This window comes from Acipenser ruthenus, chromosome 17 (assembly GCF_902713425.1).
Source record: "Acipenser ruthenus chromosome 17, fAciRut3.2 maternal haplotype, whole genome shotgun sequence".
In the NCBI taxonomy this organism is placed as follows: domain Eukaryota; kingdom Metazoa; phylum Chordata; class Actinopteri; order Acipenseriformes; family Acipenseridae; genus Acipenser; species Acipenser ruthenus.
Window position 1 is genome coordinate 10,224,830 of NC_081205.1, and position 24,706 is coordinate 10,249,535.

At 38.2% G+C, this 24,706-nt stretch overlaps 1 protein-coding gene across 1 annotated transcript in view; it reads right to left on the reverse strand.

The window, feature by feature from the left end:
• Positions 1 to 3,881: 3,881 nt before the first annotated feature.
• LOC117422830 (urotensin-2 receptor) overlaps positions 3,882 to 24,706 on the reverse strand; it is a 55,631-nt gene continuing 34,806 nt past the window's right edge. The window contains exon 3 of the mRNA XM_058989945.1: positions 3,882 to 4,504. The gene's annotated coding sequence lies outside the window, so the exon portion shown is untranslated. The remainder of the gene's footprint in view (positions 4,505 to 24,706) is intronic.

Sequence of the window (24,706 nt, forward strand, 5' to 3'; positions counted from 1 at the left end):
AAACCTTTGCACCTATATATAACCATAACCTTAACCCTATCCACCATAACCCTAACTCTAAACCTAACCCCAAACCCCCTAACCCTTTTCTGATATAACTGTGTACTTGCATATATCATGCAATAAGATTTACACATTAAGTACATTGTAAGTTTGCATTATAACATTGAATACTGTATTTACAGGTTTTACAGTGGATTGATTTGGAACAGAGATTAAACATAGTTTGAACTAACATAAACATAACATTACCATTAGTAACATTCAAGGTCCTTTGCCAGAGATTAGGGACCTCATATTAACCAATCAGGTTATAGGAAATCTCTGACCGATTATATCTAATGGCTTTCATTCCTCCCCTACTACATCAGTATTGCAGAATTACAGATTATGTTGTCTGCCACCGTAGGGTTAAAACTCGGGTCTTGTGGGCACAAATTTTCACACAGCCAAAGTATTGAGTATCACTGACCTATGTAGACTGTTTCAAAAGTGTGAGGCTGTTTTTAATTTTTGTTTTCCTATTTTAACCTGAGTTTTTCTAACCAATTGTGAAATACGCAATTTGAATTTTACCTGGTCACTACAACCCACTTAACCGATCAGGAGGGCTGGAGGTCGACCTTGATTCCTTCAAATCAATCGTCTCTTTCAACTCGTCGAACCTTAGCAACGGATGCTACCAACCTACTTGACCCTGGAGACAAGGCCCAGTCTGGAAAATCTATCTGGACTCTTTGGGTCTTTCTGACCAGTAGGGGTATCTGAAACGTGAAACGATGAACTACATCCCCAGCCACTATGACAAAGTAGCACGTGCTGTTTGTCTGCTCAGTGAAAATGACTAGATCTGTATACTGTGCACTCCCATGTGCTGGTGCTTTTATGTCAGTGTGAGCTACTGTGAACAGGATAGCTCGTGGTGACGTCAGGCCAGGAAGTAGACAGACAACAGTGATGGGGTATGTAAGCGCTGCTGCGCGTTTTAATAATAAATACAAAGTTTAAACAAAACAGAAACACTTATACAAAACAAAAACGACACAGTGGCCAAAACAAACAAACAGTTACAAAAACAAGTAGCGTGCTGGTTTATAGCCAGCATGAGTAGCATTTTTTTTATTCTTACTTTCTTTATCTCACGACTCACGTCTCTCATTCCACCTCTGAACTCACCTTTCATGAGTGGCTGATCCGCTCTTTATATACACTGCTGTGCAAAAGTCTTAGACATGTTCAATCAACAGACATCATATTAACAGTATGAAGGTCACTCTTGAAATCAGGACTTAAAGGATGTGTTGCAGTAAGAATACCTCTGTTAAGATAGGGGAACAAGACTAAAAAGCTAAAATATTCACAAGAACACAGAAATAGGACTATGGAACAATGGTCAAAGGTGCTTTGGACTGTTGATGGATGGACAACGACACCTGTGCCTTCTGCCAGTTCTGTTATCAATTCAACGCTTGTCTTCTTTCTATTCCTTTGGATACCACACCTTGAAAATCAAGTGATGCAAGCTATTTCACTCAATGTTTTTCCTTCTTTATACAAGTCAAGGTTGTTATAATAGTAGAATACACTAGTGGTGGCTTTGAGTAAATTGTTGATGCTCATAATGCATCAGAGTAGAAAAATGCAACATGTCTAAGACTTATACGTGACCATCTCCAAATTGATAGTTGTTTAATTAATTTGAAGATGGTCACATTAATGCACGTGTTTTAGCTGGATGGGGGATTTTAACTCCATCCATGCTGTAACAACAAAACAATGTTCAAACAAAGACAGTACCTTTAAATAACAATACTACAAATACAAAATAACACAAAACATAATATGTACAGGGGTGGGGAGTACCTGTCACAGGTACTGAAAACTCCACATGCATGATTTACGACAATACTTTATTAGCTGTAACCTCATTGCTTAAAAATCATTGCTTTTGTAACATTTAATTTTCCTTTCACAAAAATGGTTTACATTACACCATGGGGTATAGAGAATTGAAAATGTGAAAATGGACTGCCATGCTTTAATTAATTTTTTTTTTTAAAAAAGGCTTTTACACTAACCATGGCCATTTAATACAGTGCTTTAATACAACAGAAACAAGTATTATAAAATGACATGAATACATTGTAGCACAATAACAAAAATAACGTCCATCTTTTTCATTTCCATTATCTACATGTGTGGTTAACACTTCCATTTTAGGTTGTTACCATCCAACCAGTATATTATAATTTAGTTTTAATGGTTATAAATTATAAAACATGTTCAGTAATACTTAAACGAAAGTGCAGAAAACCAGCAACTTTACTAAAGGTTAGAGCAACATATTAGTAGAAGTAGCCGTAGTAGTAGCTAACACACTGAACACCACACGACTGAGTTCAATGACTGCTATCACCAAGTCAATACAGTATGTAGTACTTCTGCCATTGATTTCAAACAGTTAGTTGATTTATCAATTGTGAATTTCATATTCTGTAAATAGTGCCCCACTGTACTTAAAACAATCATGGTTTAGCAAAAGACTAGCCCACTCCTCTGAGGAATTCTAGTTCACAGTGTATAGAGGCTAGCCCTTTTAACTGTTCCTTTCAAACAGACTCTTCTCCACACATCTCAAGTGCAGCTCAATCCTGACCTGAACACCTCCTGCCTGTCATTCAGTCTTGGATCTCTCATAAGCAGGGACTTTCAGTTGTGTTGAATTTTGAGCTGTTTGTTTGCACTTGTGTCCACAAAATTGAACTAATTAAACTTCACTTGGAAAGGTAGATTAGAACTCAGGCCTCCAGAAGTGAAAGCCATGAGAAGCTAGTGGATTAGCTTGCTGTCTGCAACACCCAGTCCCCTACCTTGCAAGGCTTTAGAGAGTGGTTGTTGCTTAGGTGAGAAGAAGAATCACTCCTGCCATCGTGCTGCCAGTTTCTTTATGATACAACCAATACCCCACTGTCACAAAGATAGGATGAATAGGAGGACATTGATCATTCGCTGGTCTTTTTTCTGTACAGGCCCAGATGAGTCAGTTTCGCTTGATCTGTTTGCTCTGCCAGATCTCTAAAAAGACCTTGGACGACCTACTGTATCACCAGTCAGCCATCATTTATCAACCTCTTCTATTATCCGTTGTTGTAAAACAATGAATCTCTGAGATCAGGTCAAATTCATTATGTTGTATATCTTCTAATTTTAGTGATGAAAATCCCAAAGCTTTTCACAATACTCCAATTAAGATGGGTCTATTTTAAATGGTACAATAGGCTGGTTCTTTATTAAACCACCCTCCCTGATATCCATTGTACAAAAGAGTCATAGTATTTACAGAAAGGACCAACAAGGGAGGGGCATCTCACTAATAGGACATCTTTGAGAGTGGAGGCCCAGATATTCAAAGCGATGCACAAGCAAAAATGAGTGCTTCTGCACAACAATTGATATTTTCCAACACGGCACAAAACAGTTGCGTGTATTCATTACCAATATAGCAGAAATGCACAAGAGCTACATTCTGATAGATGTCACACAAACATGAGTACATGTTACCTATTCTAATTCATTTTCTGTTACAGTACCATCTGTTTTTTTTTTCTTTCTTTCTCTGTATTAGCCGTGATCCCGCATACCAAGCCGCTATTGCTCTGTCTGGACTGATCTGATTTTTGTAATGTGTTTTTTTCTATGAACTATAAGTTGCCCTGGATAAGGGTGTCTGTTATAAGAAAATACATACATACATTAACAACAACAACAACTAATAATATTAATAATCCAGCTGGAATCACCTGTTTTTTTATAGCCTAGCTATATATATATATATATATATATATATATATATATATATATATATATATATATAGCTTGCTTGACAAATCTGGGGGGCAATTAATTCAACTTAAATAAAATGGTCTGAACAGGCAGTGGAAGAAAGGAGCACTTTTCATACATTTTACATTCAAAACACCGACAAAATGTACCAATAAAGTAATCAGTAGCCTAGCCTACTATTGTATAAGCAGTGTCTTTGATATTGAAATCTATGTGAATGCAAGGTAAGGAGGTGCAAACTGTTGCTTGATCGATCTAGGGTTGATATACTGCTGTATGTGTCTATTAAAATAAAGCTTCCCTGCCTTATAAAGGTAGTTGTTTAGAATATAACAGCCATTTGCGATGTGCATAACCCTCTGCACAGTGTGCAAACCTTTCGAATATCTGGGCCTTAGTGTTCTGCTTTGTAAAAAAAATAAAAAGTAACATCTTCAGCTCTGGCAAGTGAATTTGAGTGTTCAGATTTGATTCTGGATTGTATCCATTGCTAATCAAGAGAGGTGCTTAAGAAACCATCTTAAATAAGTTGTCTTCAGTACAACAACAAAAAAAAACACCTGGAAAATCCTTTAATTTCTTCTGGGTTGGTGCTGGGGTGGTGGGCAGAATTGGACTGTCCGGGTCATCCTGAAACACTACTGCCGCATTCCGTCCTCCCCTGTCAACAAACCAGAAAAGAAACAAGCTGCTATGAATACAACACAGTCCTGCTGTAGGACCTTATCTGGCAGGAAGTCAAGTGGCACACAACTTAGCATTCCTCAGGAGGAGACTCATGCTTAGCACTAATCACGATAAGTTTCACCATTTTCCCTGGTATCAGCAGTATCAAGAACTTACCATTACAGCTTCTGTCTGAAATAATAGTATAAAAAGTATATTGATACAATAGCTGGCCTTGTGGTTAGCAAGATGATCGCCCGAGGGATGTGATGTAGCTCTCTTTTCCAAACTATGCTTCACAAGAACATAATTATCCAGTACAGTAATACAATGCAGCAGTTTTCTGAGATGTCATATAATCTGTGTACCTACTTAGAATAACCAATTAAGCATGACTTTTTTTACTGTGTTTTTTTATGGTTATGGCAGGGTCTTTGAACTTCTTTTTATTGATGGCTTGCTTTCAAGGAAAAAACACTGTTTAAAGATAACCCCCTTCTCACTACTGGTGAATGCCTTTCACTTCACAAATTGATTTTTTTGAATGATTTGTTTTTACATTTTGCAGCGATTACCCTGTTGCAATGAGTGGTTTGACTGGACACAGCCATATTTCTGTCTTGCCACACTGTGTGCAGTCGGCCAAGTAAAGTAGTACAGCAGCAGCTATGAACCTGCTCTTCATTACATGCCTATAGGCTGCTATAAAATCCAATTCAGTATGGCCATGGCTTTGAAGTCCAAGCTGTGAGGAATCTGGAAATCTCATTAGATTAGTTCTCTCAGTTGTGGAAGCTCCTCAGAATGCATTACACTATGTTTCACAAAAAAGTGATGAAATAGAAGGGTATATGGAAAAGATTAGTTATGATACAGATAGGCATATAAATGATTCACATGGCTTTTAACATTAGTTGTATTTGAAGGGGTAGAATAAACATCTTCCAGTAATCCTGACCTCAGAGGGCCAGCCTTTTGCTACTTAGCTCCTAGACTATTTAGTTTGGTTTATAGACATCTGTGATGCATCATCAATTCAAATTTTGTCCCAAAAATCTCTCACAAATTAAATTATTCAGTTTAGTCTGAGTGAAATATAAATGCAGGGTCTATAATAAGAATGCAAATACAACTGAGATTAGAAGTTGATAATGATGAAACACTTCAAAACCCTTCCCAAACATTACACAGCATTAGTGCAAATTGCCATAAATCCCTGTGATGACTATAGGCACAGTTTCAAAGGATAGCTGTATATTAAAACACACCTGTTATTTATTTATTTTTTTATATAAATTTAGTCGTTGCCAATTATTTTTACCCCGGTTTTCACCCCAATTTAGCATGCCCAATTTATTATCTGTATCCCCGGCTCACCGCTCGCAACCCCCCCGCCGACTCGGGAAACGGAGGCTGGAACACGCGTCCTCCGAAACGTGCTCCTTCCAAGCCGTCATTTTTCGCACTGCAGATCCACAGCAATGCCACCAGACCTATAGTGCCGGAGGACAACACAGATCTGGCGGCTCCGCTGCAGAGCCACAGGCGCCCTATCGGCCACAGGGGTCGCTGATGCGCGGTGAGCCGTGGATTCCCCTGCCGACCTAAGCCCTCCCTACCCGAGCAGCGCTCAGCCAATTGTGCGCCGCCCCCTAGGAACTCTCGGTCACGGTCAGCTGTGACATAGCCTGGATTCGAACCTGCGATCTCCAGGCTATAGGGCACATCCTGCGAGGAGCGCCTTTACTGGATGCGCCACTCGGGAGCCCAAACACACCTGTTATTAATATAGGTGTATCCTGTAAATTACAAACAAATATTTAATTTATCCACTGCAAATATAACCCCTTGCTGAGAACATTAATTTGACAAACCATTGAGAACTCGGAGTGTTCATCATCTTTAAAAAAAACACACTCGTAACTGTGAACATAGAGATGCAAATTACTTTCAACATCCACAATACACATTTAAGTTAAATTATATGAGCCTGTTTTGGCCACTCTCAAGAACCAGTGGACAGGATTTTCAAACGTTGGTAAATGATAGATCCAGTGTTAATCAACAAATTGTTATGTAGCATTGATTTTGGTATTTTCAAACGCTTGTTATGTCTATTTTGTTATTAAATAGCATGCTAATGTTATTTCCTAAATTATGTTGATTTGCAAAATCTTAATGAGCAGTGCTTCTTGTGACCATTTCTTTTGTTTGCATGGGAATTTAAAAGGAAATTCATGTTAATTGTCATAATTTATCATGCGTTAATTTGCACTTGGAAAATAAAGGTTTTAATTAACGAAAGAGTATATAACTAACCTTGAAAAAGAAATTGAACAGACTGCGACTGTGATGCTGACGATACAGAGAGAGAGTGTACAGGACCAGAGTTAATGTCTTACAGTATACCTAGATAATTCAATATTTGTAGTTCTGAACATATTTTAGTCTTTTCTATACTTGTGGTTATGAATGAGATTTATTCACTTATTTTAACCATTTGTAACCTGAAGGAATGTTTGTTGTATTGCTAAAATTATATACTGTCATTTGCACCGAGTGCAATGTTACTATCAAGAAATGGTCAATGCAACTGTCTGAACTCTAGATACGTACATTATATGACAGTTGACCTCTACTGTAGATTTTATTTGAAATATACAAATAAAAACCTAAGAGTAAATAATGAAATCTTGGTATAGAAAACGGCATAATAGATATTAGATTAGTTCTCTCAGTTGTGGAGTCGTGGTTAGGGCTCTGGACACTTGACCAGAGACGACAGCTTCCACGGTCCACGATCACAGTAACGGAGTAAATGTTCATCCAATCGGAGATCTGATTTATGTCTTTCCACAACCAACATCCGACCACTTGTTAATGTCATTTCCGTTATAGGATTTGATTTGTATGGCGCTGTTTATTTAAGATGTACGCGTTTTTTTGAGTTTGTACGCACATTTTAAGATGTACGCGTTTTTTTGTGATTGTAGCACATTTTAAGATATAAGCGTTTTTTTGTGTTTGTACACACGTTTTAAGATGTAAGGATTTTTTTGTGTTTGTACACAAATATTAAGATGTAAACGTTTTTTTGTGTTTGTAGACACATTTTAAGATGTAAGCGTTTTTTTGTGTTTGTAAACAAATTTTAAGATGCAGGGTTTGTTTTTATATTTGCAGTCTTTTTTTTAATTGCAGGAACACATTTTTTTGTTTGTCTGTATTTTTTATTTGCTTGTGTTTTGCACGTCAGGGCCACCGTAGAAAATAAATTCCAACCAAGCCTTTTTGTCCCATCCAAAAAAAGTTTTTTTTTCTTTTTAACCAAAAAAAGATTGAAATATCCCCAGGGGTCCAAATATCCCCTCCAAATGATTAGTGTTTTTTTTTTTTATTATTATCCATGCCGTCCGATTTTTACCCACATGCCAGATAATCGTAAATCAGCATTTTATATGTGAAGTGTTCTAAATAAATGTACATTCTCCATGACAAAATGCACAATTTTAAATAAAGTTACAAATTAAACACACAATAGATATTCCCATTATTTTTTATTTCCATTTGGCTGCTGCTCACAGGTGAGAGAGCCGTCTCCCTGTATGCTAGTATTTTCCATAACAACGAATTATGCTTCGATTAATATTTTTAATCTCATTAACATGCATTTTGATTAACGAGTTACCCGTATCTAGTTGTTGAGACAGGAAGTGATGTACGTGACCTAGGATAATTAAGCTTTTTAACGAGAAATGTGTTCATTAACGCCCTCATCAACTCAATTTCAAAGCATTAACGGGTTGATTTAATTAACACATTACGTTTGAAAATCACTTGCTACTAAAGCTATCGTTACTATGCCGCGAGTTCTATACAATAACACTGATGTTTTAAAATCCCCCACAGTGTGAAGGAATGTCCTTACTAGGGTTGTGCCGAGTACCTGTATGCATAGTAATGGCTCTGCTTCACACCCTAGTCCATAGTGCAACTCAATTGGCTGAACGGTTCTGTAGGTATTCGTACCTCTGCTACATCCCCCTTGTTAGGGATCTGCCCACATAAAGAAGGAGCTTAGCCAAATACCGATAAAAAGCCATATTATCAGCAGCAAGAAAAGAAGATGACGTTACCTAAAGTTTTCACAGCTGTTGACTGCAGCGCTTTGGACATGAAGCCCCCCCTCCGGTCCTCCCTCCTCAGCTGTGTGTTGTTGTGAGATTATTACATGGCTCATAGCCAATCAGAAGGATCGGTTTGCCCAAGCTGTGTTATAAAACTACATAACTTACCAATAGGTCTGTATTTTATCACTAAGCTCTCCATGGCACCTCTTGTACTGAAGACTTTTATGGTACTCTGGCTCCTCTGAAAAATCACAATATCTCTATAAATTGTATCTCCTTTCTACTCGTGCCCACCACAATTTTTCTCTGAAGGCTTGCTTTAATCCTCATACTTCTGGCAGTCTCATTGGAAAAAAAAAAAATTAGTGGAGAACACAACAATTGTTTTGCAGTGTATGTCACTTAAAACCTACAAATTCTTTCTGGTTTTCCAGGTTCTGCATATGCTTGACTTGCAGCTGCACCTTAATCACTGCCCCGTCATAACATTATGCACGCGACTTTGGATAATAAATTAGACCAAAGGGGTATGTGCAAGAGCAGCAATAGGGACAGGTTAAGAATATGTGTTATAATTCAAATGTGTTTGTTTTTCATGGGAAATACTTCAACATATTGGTCACTAAATAAATGTTTCCCGGGCAGACTCCGAAGCCAGAAGATTTAGGGGAGGGATTGAGAAATTGGTTTTTTAGGTGGTATAAACAGTATGACAATAAACTAATCATGTATTTATACATCCCAATGATTTGCGACCTTTAAAGAGTAGTTTTCCACTATAAGCCTCAACATCATCATGTTTCAATTCATTGCTTGATAGAGTTAACTGTTTCCATGTAAATAACAAGATAAAACATGTAGTAGCTTTTCTGTCCCAACTGAAGACAATGCCATCTGGTTTACGTTACCTGAGAGGGATTACAGTATCGCCTTTGATGCACTTTTCTCAGGTGACACGAAAGACACACAAATTTACTTGACAGCTTCTTGTTGCAATTCTTTCCTTTAAAATCAGCAGCCACCTCCTCTATACACAATTAAAGCCCTTGTTCACAATCTTTTTGTCCCTGAATAGCTAACATTGCATAAATGCTTCAATTTACAACAGAAAACATTGTTTCATAGTGGTGACTACCAAGACAGATACAACACTGAACATCAGGGGTACTCAATTATTTTAAGGAAGGTCCAGAATTCTTGGTTACAGAAAAGTCAACATATGTTGTTGATTTGAGTTCTTCACTAGGTTTAAAGGAGTTTTTAGGGGAATCAAAACTCTCATTTTTACGAGTCTACCTTCTTTACTGACTAGTTACTGCATGGGTTATTTCCCTGCCATAACCATAGAAATGTATAACTACTGTATTATTTTATGTGTCTGTGTTAGCAGAGCCAAACATTGTGTTTCACCATTGCAAAAACAAAACGTATTGCAGCAAACAAAAGTGAAGCACAAGAAGAACCAAACTGAACTGAAAAATCACTGTGCTATCTCTTTCAAGTGAATTAAAAATAAAAACACCTTACAAATAATAAATAATACAGTAATTTTATATTCAGTGCATTTATAAATCGGCTAGTACTCGCAGTAAGTGGGAGAAGTGGCAGGTCCTCAAGGGTTTTGAGTTACAGGTGAGCTCAGCAAGAGCAATACAAAGATGCAAAGATTTGCATCAGTCAGAACAGGACGCTGATATTAATATTAATAATGTTCGCCTTGGAGAACAAATATCTGCACACATAATGTGACCTGCAGATACTTAAGATTGGAAACACTTTAACTGCATGTGTTCTAAGCCTGACATGGATCGCAGAATTTGACAATTTTAATCACTCATTGCTCACACATAGCACATTTTGGTGGATGGTGGAATGATGAGATATCTGTCGTGACCGGGTTCTGTCCATTGCGCTACCATTGCTTGCAAAGTGAAGTTTCGTACAGACGAGTAGTACAGTACGGTATCATATTGTGTGCTTTCCCTGAGACAGGAGTACCAACAGTAACACAAATGTGCATTGACTTGTATGTGTTTTTAAAATTAGTATATGTTTTACCGGTAATATTTTTTGGCTTGGAAAAGCTACTTAACAAAAATGGGCTTTGTAGCGTTTTTGAAACTGTTAAAACAAAACCTTGACTTGTTTTTACTTAACTACACAGAGATCCCTCATGACCCAGTTTGGTCGAGCTATGATATTTAAAAGAGAATATGGTAGAACTAAGTGTTATGTTTCAGCTGGGATATTAAGTATAGAAAGCCAATTCAGTAAAGCAGCACTCAGCCCTAGAGATCTTGAACAAACAAATTCAGAACTGCATAGAAAACTGCAAATAAAGATCTGAGATTGTACATTCAATTAAAGAGAACTGTGTATTTCAGCAAATTGGCTATGGGGAATGGTATTGTAATAGTCTACTTGATAGTCAGCCAGCATGTATGCTGAACAATGAAATGATCCTAAATGGTAAGCGTAATTTAAAATGGGTTTCTTACCAGCTTTCTTACAATAGGGTGACCATATGTGTCCATATTGATTGGGACAGTCTTGGACTGTTCGTTTTTTTTTTTAAATGCCTGTTGCAATGCATGCTGGTTCTTGTAGTCCTGAATCTTACTGTGCTGCACCACTCTTCTGGTGGACACACATAAACAACATATCTTAAATATCATGGCTGCATCTTGCATATCTAGCAGGGAGTGAGGTATTCTCTGTGTTATAGGGTTCACCCCATTTGACATGTGATGCAAACCCAAAGCTTGTTATGTAAGGGATAACACACAACAGGGCATGGGTTGTGTTGCATTAACAAAGCAAAGCTGAGTGCCTTCATACCAACAAAGCTGTATGTTAATGCAACACAACCCACAAACCTTGGAGTGTGTTATCCTGCTTATAAAACTGACAGAATAATACATAGAAAAACAAGTAATAAGACACAATAGAGTAGTAATAAAAAACTATACTTGCAAATATAATAAGTTGTGTATTGATAATTTATTAATTGAAATGTAATTAGACAAAAAAAGTTCCGCCGTGCATTAAGCTATATTTATGCATGGTTTAAAACCTGAGCAGCCAATCAGCGTGCAGCATCCGAACATTCCGTTTTATAAGGTTGGTTTACAGCCGGATGCACTGCAGCACAAAAATGTTCGGGTGGCAATATTTTGCCACAAAGGTGTTTTTCCACGGCTGTATTTTATTTTGACTGTGTGTTTTTCACTCTCATTGGAATACATGGGGAACATTATGCAGTGCACCTGTAAAAAACACAGATAGGAATGATAGAAACATATGGGTGATCCTGGAACTTGCTCTGCACTCAAACTGACTTGTTTCTGGAACCAAAAACCTCAAGCCATGTCAACAGGCAACAGGAAAAGCCTAATTTCCAAAGTTTTCCTTGGATTAAGAGACAGTTGGCACCCAGTAGTGCCACTACCATCAACTCACTACTTCAACTCACTGCTAATTTGGGAACCAGAGGTGTAGTCTGGAGCGGATCTATTGGCAGCAATGCCATAGTGTCTCATTATGGCAGGATAGCTTCGTGGTGACGTCAGACCCGGAAGAGAATGGACACAGACAGTCAGTACTGCAGGGTATGAAAGCGCTGATGTGCACGTTTAATTATAAATAAAAAGTTAAAAAAAAAAACAGAAACAGTTTACAAAACAAAACGGCACAGTGGCCAAAATAACTAGACAAACAAAACAGACACGAAATGAAACAAAACGAGTATCGTGCTGGTGTAAAACCAGCATGGGTAGCAATTGCTATCTTACTTTAGTTTTAGTTTCACTTTTCAAAACTCACGTCTCGTTCCGTCTCTGAACACAGTACTCCCGTTCAGCCAAAGCTGCTTGTTTTTATATTGTGGTTGAGGGATTAACTGGCTATCAATTACCTAGTGTATCCCTCGACCACATTCAGCACAGGTTTTCTTATACGCGTGGTCAACAGCCAGTTTGCCAATAATCACACGCTGTTGACTACTCATTCTCACGATTGTATCTGGATGGGGCATTTTAACCCCATCCAGGCTGTAAACAATAACAACAAAATATAGTGTTTTTATACACTAAACCAAACATTTGAAATATTAATAATAATACAAAATAATACAAAACACAGGGGCCGGGTGTACCCCGTCACATTTCTCCCCCTTTGTGCGTAGCACCACCTCCCCCCCTTAAAAGCCCAAAAGTCTTGTCTATAGTCCTGAGCCAAGCACAGAGGAATCATGTTGTCAGTGAGAAATGCTGTAGAGGCAATGCTTTCAGTGGAAATGCTGACAGCTGATAGGCTGGCTCCTCCAGCCGGGGCAGTCCTGGCAGAGGAGAGGTTGCCTGTGGCAACGCTGGCAGCGGAAATACTGACAGTGGAGTGGTACACTCCGGCAGTGGAAATGCTGCTAATGTCAACCCCGGTAGTGGCAATGCTGACAGCAGAGCAAGGTCCTCCTTCAGTGGCAATGTTCTCAACGGAAATGCTGACAGCGCCAAGGCTGGCTCCTCCAGCAATGGAAGGTGTGGCAGTGGACATGCTGGCAGCAGAAAGGCGGACAGCGGTGTGGCATACTCCGCCAGAAGCCACCGCAAATCCCCAGGGGTCAGCAGCAAATTACCCCCATGCGGTGACGAATAGGCATCCCCGGGCCATGGCGAACAGGCATCCCTAGACAATGACGAACAGGCCTCCCTGGGCGATGGCAAACAGGCATCTCCGGGCGAATGCGCTGACAGGAGTAAGGCTCCCCTTAGTGCGGGACACTCCAGCCGTGGCAGCGGCACTGCGTCCTCTGGTATTGAAACTACTGTAGGTGGAGACAGTTTCCTCACCTTTTCACCCCTTCTCTGTAGCTGGCAGCTCCCTTCTCTTGGGCTCCGGCCTGAAAATTTCAGGCAGTGCAACTGCTGCGGATGGAGGTGGTCTCCTCACCTCTCCCGCCTTCTTTGTTGCCGGGGGCTCCCTTTTTACTGCTGCAGGACATAACAAATCCCCGGGATTGTGTCGTGCAGTCACCCTTGGGCGATGGCAAACAGGCCTCCCCAGGCAATGGCAAGCTGGCCTCCACAAGTGATGGCGAGGTGGCCTCTCCAGGCGATGACTGGCAGCCCCAGGCATAGCAGGCCTTGCAGGACCAGGCAGGAGTTCACCCTTGAGAGGCGATAACAGGAGCTGACCCTTGGGAGGTAGCTTCAGCTCCAGTGGTGGTGGTGACGGGAGCAACAGGTAGTCTCCCTCTGGCAGCGAAGACAGGAGCAGCAGGTAGTCTACTCCTGGCGGCAAAGGCAGGAGCAGCGGGTGGTCTCCCTCTATCACTGGGGACTGGTGCGGCTCTCCCTCGGTCACGGCGTAGTTTTATTATTATTGTTATTATTTTTTAAATGTATAACATAATTCTCAGGTATTACAGCACCCCATTTATCAGGCAACATGACTTGTTTTAATAAGTGACTTGATAGCTCTAAAATGATTGACTTTATAGGTCTCCGTATTCACGTTTTTTGTAATTGCTCTTATTTGCAATCATTATCATCCATTCATCGTACTTACTACGTGCTCATACTGGATGTTGCTTGTATAAGCAATTTCTTTTTAATATAAGTTAACTGCTTTTAGTCGAACCTGCTATTACATATAATTATTTACTGTATTCTCTATTTTTTGCTGTTATTTGAATTTGATCTTTCGCTACTGATATTATTTACAATGTGATATTTTGTAACAATTGTAAGTTGCCCTGGATAAGGGCTTCTGCTAAGAAGTAAATAATAATAATAATAATAATAATAATAATAATAATAATAATAATAATAATAATAATAATAATAATACAGCATGTGCATAGAGGTTTAGTACATGCTAACTTAAGTAGTAAATATGATTTTTTTACCGGACCTCATTTTGGAATCTATCTTTGCAATGGAATTGCAATTGTTCCAAATTACTCTAAATTGCCAAGCCGATACAGAGTTGAATCTAAGGAAAGCACTTCTCTGAATGCAGCTGTTAAATATAGGTTTAAACATGCTTTCCTATCCATTCATTATGCATTACATTATTACATATACACGTATCCTCTGTTTATAAATTCACATATTAGTATGGACACATAAACATAATGCATTCAGTGTAATCAAGTGTAGGAAAGAGATTTGTGCACGGGTCATAGGGTCTTCAAATTGCCAACATAGAATTAGGTGCGTAGATCTCAGCTTTGGTTTTCCAAACAAGATGTATTTAATACAGGGAAGTCAGTATTGAACCTTGAAATACAGAAAACCGTGTGAAATATTACTTACGTTTTAGACAAGTTCTTATTATTGCAGCAGCAATAGATAGATTCAGCAGAGGTGGATGATTCCTACATTATTTCTGTTTTATTTGGAACTCTAATGCCCTTCACAATTAGAATCATGATAGTCTGCTGTACTCAATTATACATGGATTAGGGTTAGCAACACTGCCAGCAGCCTTGACGTCTTCAAACACATAATACACATTCCAAATAGAATATACTCTTATATACAGCAGGATTCTCTGCTTTGGTATTCTAAAACTGTACTATCATTGAACATTGGGTCTGTTGGGAGTATGGGGCAGATGAATAAATGCAGAAAGACTTGGGATGGGGTGCTTGTTGCATGTCATTTCTGATTTTGAAAACCTGTTTGCCATATTTTTTCAATGGCGTAATTGTAATTGGTTAAGACAGGCACAGCTGCACAATAAAGATTTCAGGCGTAACAATGGCATCTGATCTGTTTCCTTACAACACAGCGGACGGCCAGAAAAATGGTTCAGTCAGAACACTCATGTGATAGATTCTTTATTAAAATAGACAAGACAACAATATTAAATTATACATATTTTACTCTACATTCTTTGGCCTTTGGCCTCGCCTTTTCTGGTACCCCTGCCCATAAATTAGCTTGCAGATAAGTGGACAAGTTGACCATAGGGAAGCCATGGGCACGGGTCCATTAGACTAAGGCAAAAACCAGGTGGAGGCTGGGGAGGAGGAGGCAAACTTTGGTGCACAACGGGAAGTGGTGGATTCAGGTAAAATATCAATCCTTTCCTTGCCGATCATTGTATGTATTGTTTATCGAGGAACAAATAAGAATATAGCTATTCAATGAATGATTCAGTGTGGCATTGGAAGTGCCTAAACCATGCTTCTTGTTTGCTTGATTTGTTTTAAGGTTAAAGTGAGTTCCCTGCCAGAACCATCACTTTGATTAATTTCTAACAAAATAATTACAGTAAATCTTACATAACATGTATTTCCATAATTTTGTAGGTCTCAGATTTTATATTAAAAAATGCACACATTACAGTAAAGTTGATTTAGATTATTTATTTGTTTAATACAGCACCCCCAGTGAACTTCAAGAGGTTACATGAAGTCAACACTGAAAACACATAAGTCACAGGAAAAGCAGCACTTTGTAGACAAATTTAAGCCAATGGGTCTAGCTTCTGGGATTTTTTGTTATTTTAAAGAAAATAAATAGCAAACATTTAGAATGTTCTGTTCCTTTCATTTAAATGTTATTTCTAGAGAAGTGTATTTTTATAAATGCTCTCAGGAATAGTAATTGTCTTTAAGAATGATACATTCAAAATAGTTTTTCCAACAAGCACTCATACTCCCAGAATCAACTCATGTTTGTCGGATGAGTTCCTTCAACGGGAAAAGTGTGTAAAAGACGTTCGCCAATTTTGTTGTTTATAAATGCTACTAAAAAATAATATTCAAAATTCAATACACATTTAACATAATGTGTATGTCTTTCATATAGTAACATGTGATATCATGAAGTGATGGTAATACATATTAGTGAAGTTATTTTTTTTACTTTGCTAAGCACCTTCACTGCCTTCCAGAGGACTGTGGAACCTTACCATCATCCATTCTAAGCGAAGTCATAAATCTTGTGCTGAACTTGGCACATTCTCTGGACCTTTCTAAAACCCTGCCAACTATTTTAAAAGGTTATGTTAGGGTTGGGGGGCTCACCAAGGCAACCCACAGCTCCCAGCCAAAAGGGGTGCCTGGGGAAAAGAACAAACTGGGAGCAAAACCTCTTTTTTTATTATTACCCTGTACAGGATGGATGTATAGAAATGTAAAAAGTCACCTTGCACTGGACAGAGCACTGGAATTAAGTTGGCAGAGTAGTCACACCCTTGCTCTACATTGTTGCAAACACCAGTATGGCCCATAGGGGATGTGTGCTCAAGGTAAATTGGCAATCAATTAACACATTTATCTTGACCACATTCTCACAGGTTTTGAAGTTCCCCGCCAATCAGGTCAGACTTAACCTAGTGCAACAACAATCTAAAATGGCTGTCTAGTCCCTGTTGGAGGGCACACAAGCAAGGATTTAATCGACAATCTCTGACCCAGTGTTTACAATATTTACAGACGTTTCTCCATCACAGTGCTTAATTTACAGAACGGACATAATGTTGACCTTGGAACAGCAAATAACTCTTATAGTGGCAGCTTCCCATTTTATCCCACTAATTCCACTTGCTCACCAAATATGCTAGTCTCCAGAATAGCGACAGTAATTGCCATGTCTTCAAACACACACAAGATATTACAAAGCAATCAGTCTCATAAGTGCAGTTTTATGCTTTTACTACCAAAGCAGAATGTTAGGCATTTTAAAGTGGTTTACTAAAAAAATTACATTACACACATTTTAGGGATGAAGACCAATCGTGTAGCATACAGTACACTGGGCAATCATTTAAATTAGCAATATATGGACATAATGAAATTAGCTCAAATTAGTATGCAAAAAAGTATCCCTACATTTAACCAAGTTTCTTTCATAAAAATTTATCACAGTAAATGTGCCCAGTAATTTAGCAGTTAAAAGGACATTCTCAGATGTTTCCATTGTGAATGGTGCAGCCAGGAGTCCTTTAATACACAAGCCCTTGATCTGTGGAGATGGAAGACTGTATCCAAGGGGTTTCAGTCAAACAGAAAACAGAGAGAATGCTCTTTTTTTTTGCTGGGGTAAAAGCAAACTATGGTCTAAAGAAACTGAACATCAATCAAAATGATTAAATCTCTAGGGTTATGATGATTACACCGTGTAACAACATTTTTTTTTTTTTTTTGGTTCCTGGGTAGTAAGTGTTATTTCCTAATTGCTTATGCCTCAAAAGTATATAAAATGGCTATTATTCCCCACAAACTTTGCTTTTGTGACCAGGACAGTGATATTTTGAAATTTACCTATTTTCCAGAACATTCCAGATAGATTCAGTGCTGAGTAAACTTGGAGTAACTTCTAGAACTTTCTAGAACTTTCCAGTAATATAAATAGTATTATACAGGGGCCTTAAGCCCACCAGTTCAGTTTAGTTCCAGCTGCCTAAGTGGATACTTATCTGCATTTTTCTGAGATGGCATCAAGGTCATAGGAGACTTCAAAATGGTGGCATTCCTGATGGGTCTCCAAGGCGGTTTTACCAAGTTTCCCTGCTATCTTTGCCTTTGGGACAGCAGGGACACCAAGGCGCACTACCAAAGACGGGACTGGCCACAGCGGACCGAGTTCTCTGTGGGGAGGAACAACGTCAAGTGGGAGCCACTGGTGGACCCCCGGAAGGTGCTGATGCCACCACTGCACATCAAATTGGGCCTTATGAAACAATTTGTCAGAGCTCTAGATAAGGAGTTGGCAGCCTTCAAGTACCTTCAAGACTTCTTCCCTAAGCTGTCTGAGGCAAAGGTCAAAGCTGGTGTCTTCGTCGGACCACAGATAAAGAAGATCCTGGAGTGCAATGAATTCCTCAAGAAACTCACTAGTAAGGAGAAAGCGGCTTGGAACAGCTTTGTCACAGTGGTTCGGGGCTTCCTGGGCAATCACAAGGCTGAAAACTATGTGGAGCTGGTTGAGACTCTGGTGAAGAACTACGGCACAATGGGCTGTAGGATGTCCCTCAAAGTCCATATCCTTGATGCTCATCTTGATAAATTCAAGGAGAACATGGGAGCGTACTCGGAGGAGCAAGGCGAGCGCTTCCACCAGGATATACTGGACTTTGACCGCCGCTACCAAGGACAGTATAATGAGAACATGATGGGAGACTACATTTGGGGGCTGATCCGTGAAATTAATTTACAGTATAATCGTAAATCTCGAAAAACTACTCACTTCTAAATCTTTTGTAGTCATTTTTGTATTACTTTAGTATAAATACATGTTAATTTGGATTCATATGTTGTTTTTTTCTGACTTTATGTGAACGAAAAGACACAAATTCGCCCGTTTTCTCATTGGAAATAGGTAAATTTCAAAATATCACTGTCCTGGTCACAAAAGCAAAGTTTGTGGGGAATAATAGCCATTTTCTATACTTCTGAGGCATAAGCAATTAGGAAATAACACTTACTACCCAGGAACAAAAATTGTGTTACATAGTGTTATGTGGCAATCCATGTGGTACAGAAACATAAGTGATGGGCTCAATGAGCTCAGCAAGTCAGAACTCCCAGCAGCGTGGTCATTAGCAGCAGCTAATAAATCAAACCAGATACTTGAACTGGCTCTGCCTTTAGTTGTAGGCTGGTATTATATCATTGTTGTCTTTTTAAGGTAACATTGTGTATCATTTACAATAACTGATCAAAAATACCACAAATGTTTCAAATATAAGAATGTGTTTTTTGGCCCTGTTATACAGTGTACCCATAAGCATGGCCTCCCTCCATTAATGTCAGTGCTGTTTCCTGAGTTGCATGCTTGTACATGCTTGTACAAGTTGTACAGACCCTGTGATAAACCAAACAGGAGGTCATACAAGAGGGCAGGAAATATACATTGAATAGGTATAAATGATCAATACTTATCTTTATTAAATGCCTTATCCTCCTGAAACCAAGAAAAAGCGCATTTTAAATACAAAACGTTTTGTGTTGGTTGACGCGCCTCTATGAAAAATGAATTAACTAATTAATCAATGTGACCTGTGCTCGTGGGAAATCGAAAACCATGATGTCATGAACATAATACATTAGATCTGCAGGATTGCATGCTATTTATTAGAAACATAAAACACATGGTCTGTATAGTGGACACAGCCAATGGGATAGGTCTCTGTATACTGGACACAGTCAATGAGGTAGGTCTCTGTATACTGGACACAGCCAATGATATAGGTCTCTGTATACTGGACACAACCAATGAGATAGGTCTCTGTATTTCTGTACACAGCCAATGGGATAGGTCCAGGATACTGTTGTTAATTGTAATTCTAGAGAAATTATTATTATTATTATTATTATTATTATTATTATTATTATTATTAATTTCTTAGCAGATGCCCTTATCCAGGTCAACTTACAATTGTTACAAGATATCACATTATTTTTACATACAATTACCCATTTATACAGTTGGGTTTTTACTGGAACAATCTAGGTAAAGTACCTTGCTCAAGGGTACAGCAGCAGTGTCCCCACCTGGGATTGAACCCACAACCCTCCGGTCAAGAGTCCAGAGCCCTAACCACTACTCCACACTGCTGCCCCATATTACGGCTTCATCTATTTTCTCTTATTAGCACTAACAATTTTGTCTGCCCCCTGTTGAAGATCTTTTGGTTATTTTACAGTTCAGTTCGCAATCTCCCAAAATGAACTCGGTAACTCTTTATAATAATGGTATCAAATTCTTTGGAATATCAAGAGTTTCAGAGGATTGAATATAGGTAATATTGGAATTCAGAGGAGTCTGTTGCTATTATTTCAAATTGTAATCAATAACGGTATACTAGATGGAATGTTGCTGCTGCTTCCTGGTGTCTAATAATTGCATGTGTCTAAGCTAGTTGAAATCAGACCATGTGACATATAGCAAATGTACTAGTACACAGCAGTGTATTTAAAGTGTTTTATGGAAATATGTGCATATCTTGCATTAACGTAAAATATTCACAGCACAACAAAAATCAGTAATAAAAAAAGCTAATAAGGGCTGTGTCTTAATCTACACCCTAGTCTACTTTTTTATATGTGTAATTTCAGGAAAATCAGTGAAGATACTACATCGATTCCTTGTGTCAGAAAAGTGCCTGTTTAAACCAGCATCTTGAAACCAGCTTTCAATCAATGATATATGTTCTCATTCTGCAATGCATTCTCACATACGACTGAACATCTAAATGCAATGAATTTAACTGCAAAAGTGACACACACATTTGTATGGTTAATTTTTAACTGCAGTTGGTTTTCGTACATTTTTATTACAAAGAAAGAACAAATAGATATTGGACTAAATAGGAAAATTCAAAAGCGCGGCTTAAAGAACATATTTAGTACACTACTCTGAAGGAGAGGAAATGATGTGGGGGATGTAGGAGAGAACAAGTTTGATTTAGACAGTTATGTAGTCATAAAAACAATAGTTTTTTTGACCAGGCAAGAGCTTCAGCTTATTTATTATAGTTTTCCTCTTTAAAGTAAACTAGCAAAAATAGGGTTGGCTCTGAACCAGGTATTTTTGTTTAAATAATAATGAGAGTGTGCTGAACAGCATTATAAGTGCAGTGAAGAGCAATAAAGAACGAGCAGCCTTTTGGAGGACCTTTTATGTTTTTGCCACCTATTACACTTTACTCACGCGACAGGAAGTGCACTGCTAAAATATGGCTAAAAAGCCACACACATTGATTAAAAACATTTATTTTTTCATGGCAACAAGTCTGAAAGCCGTACCATATGTTCATGAGACTTCAGCAGTAAAGATCCTGTTTGTGACGTCACCTCACGCAGCTTTCTAATTAACTGTTGGTTCCATGAATTTCTTCAAAAATACAAATATGGGGCTTAACATCAGCTTGCTGTAGAACTAAGTTACTGAAAGGCTCTGCAATGACTTTGATTGTCTATAGCAAAACACATTAAAGTGCTTTTAATAACCTTGGCTTCTTCACTAACAAAATACTTTATTGAGAAGCTACAAAGATTGCCAACAAGGCTAATCTCTAGATGTGAGATTTAACTGTAAAAATCCTAAATTGTAGAGAGAAAGTTAACTCAGCAGTGCTCCCAAACTGTAGAATATGTTGGAGCAATTATGCAGCATTAAAAATAATTAGCAATATTTTTTCTCCAAGGTAAGCCATTTTGTGATTCCTGTAACTGATAATAAATGGAAAAAACAGCATGTGGAATAAAATGAATCCATCTTTTTTAATGTGTTTACATTTCTGTTTTGTTTCCATGAGTTACACCAGCGCTTGAGGATGATATCCATCAGTCGTCTCTAGCTTGCCCAAAACACAGCTGTCAGGACCTTTTCATGTACAGCATACTCAGGAGTCTCTACATTTCATAACTGTCATGTCTGTTAGCCACAAAACCAATGTTTCATTTTTTGCCTTCCAATTTTGTCAAAGTTTAAATATTTAAAATTAGATTTACCCTGAAATGGTGTATATACAAAATAGTCATTAACCTGACAGATACATTTTGAAATGTTACTTTTAAATTTTCATTTGAATACGGTTATTAAATGGAAGTGTATTAAAATCTTTGGATGTTCATATTATTATAAAATATATTACACTGTAGTCTGTGTGGAATTAAATGCTAATTAAACACTTTTTAAAAAAAATTTAATTTCAAAATAATGTATAAAAGAAAACCTATAAAAATCTCAAGAACCTGCAACTATGGGGTCCACTTGATAACACTCAAAGCCATATGGAACCTGGTGTGTCTAGGGTTACCATATTTCCAGAGTGAAGTAGGCTGATTTTCAAAGCTTTATAAAATCATTAAAAAAAAAAGTGAAACACATGTGAAAATAGTTATAAAAACTGGAGGTTCCCAGCCTTAGTGTGCAGCACAAGACTACAGTCCTCCGTGTCTGTGCAGTTATCAGACACAGGCCGGTCTTGTTTGTCATTATCAACATATGATTGTACAGGCCACCGAGTGCTCAGCTCCCACCCCCTCCCTGGTCTGCATCCCACATATATTTATTGTAACAAAGGCGCTAGCGGCTGGACTGTGTTATTGTGTTTGCATTCTGCAGAGCTGTGTGTCTGGATTGCACAAACCCACAGCTGTGCTGTTCACTCTGTGACTCTACATGCAACTCTGCACCAGTGCTGACCCTGCCAAGCGCAGGAAAGGCTCCCCGGGGATCGCTGGACACACCTGGCAGGAGCTGGGGGGGAGGGGGGCTTCTTCTGGTTATTACATTGTTGCAGTGCTGGGGATTTAAAAGAGCAGCCTGCGTGCTAGCAGTTGTGGAGTGTTGAGTGTGGAATGTTTTGAAGTATACTTGCTAAATTGCTGTTTGACGCTTTGATGCAAAGAGTTGCTGCTTTGGAAGATACCTGCTTCTATGCTTCTTTCTTTCTTCTTCACTGAGTTATTACATATTTTAAATCACTTATAAAATTGACTGTGTTAACCAAGACACAATTGGGACTAGCTCAAAGTAAACAAACAAACAACAAAAAAAACTAGACAGGATGCAGGAAGTCAGACAGAATATTAATTATTAAACAAATAATCTGTAAGATTAGATTTTTAAATGGCGCTGACACAACCTAATAAATTACTTTGCTGTTAACTTGCTGAGCACACTACTAACTACAGTTTTGTATGATTGAACAGTTTTACTGTTTCTGATCGGGACACAATATTAAGGCTGAAGACTGGTACAATCCCAGTTTTCCTGGGACGTCTGGTAACTCTAGGTGTGTCAGAAATGGTGGGCATTTGTTAACTCCACCTACACTCTGGAATTTGCCACATAGAAAACTAAGAAACAAGCTTCCCCTTTTTAATAATAAAATAGTAGTTATTGGCATCTAAACCTATAAAAATATTTGCTATTATTCACATTACTTATGTATATGGCAGCCAAATAGAACTGAGGCCTGCTCCTGAACTTATAGTCAAACACCTTAGCATAGACTTATCAAAACATAATTTTTTTTTTTTTTTTTAAAACACCACAGTATTAGAGTAATTGTAATAACAACCACTGAAAATTATTAAGCGGCGGAAGAGTAAACAAAATTAAGAAAGTGTCATTTGAAGCAATGTAGTCTTAAAATAGTTTCTTTTTGAGGTGTAAACTTTCATAAGGGAATCCATGATGTATATCACTACATGATGCCTATACTCTAAATGTAACTGCAGTGTATAACCATATACTGTAGATGTAATTGCAGTGTATAACCATAGACTGCTGAATGTAGAAGCAGGGGCATGCCTGTTTAGTTCATAGTCTCAATTGGGCACCACAGCTGAAATTATTTGACTTTAATGTGAATCAAATTACTTCCTTATCTTAAAGTAGAGTGCATGGAAGTGTGCACTATTGAAGAATGCAGTTGCCTAAGAATCCTGCAGCTTTAAATTCCTTGGGTTTGGCTAGTTGAAGACGGTGTTTAAAACACAAGCTTGAACATTAACCAATTGAAAGGTTTGTTTTTAAAATCGCCTTCACTGAAAAAGGTCAACTATTTTACTCAACAATCATTAAAAAAAAAATTCAGAATAATATATGACCTTAAAGCCTAAACATATTTGCAAGATGAACAGCAGGTACTTAAAGCCAATAACAAGTGATATCCCATTTAAAAAAAAAAAAAAAAAAAACACATTGCTTCCCTTGGAACGACAGTATAATTAATCTTTTTAATTAATTCTTGTCTCGCCTTACATTAATAGTAATGAAATATTATTTTTCCCATGGCTCTTACTGGCCTTTTGAGTGTGTGTAGAAGTTGCTGAAGGCCCTGGAATTTATCACTGCCCACCCCCCCACTCCCCCCAGGTCTACTGACCTTGTTTAAAGGGATGTAAACACTGACAAATGACAGCAGCATGGCCTGTACTTATTGTGCATGGCTGTTTCTGACTTTCCTCCTCCCATGCTTAGATGTGCAAATCAAATCCTTCATGACCTGTTTGTTAAGTTTTTGTTCCAAGTTACATAAGCCAGCATAGCACAATCAAGACACTGATTCTTTTAGTGAGTCTTCAAGTTTCTCAGTGA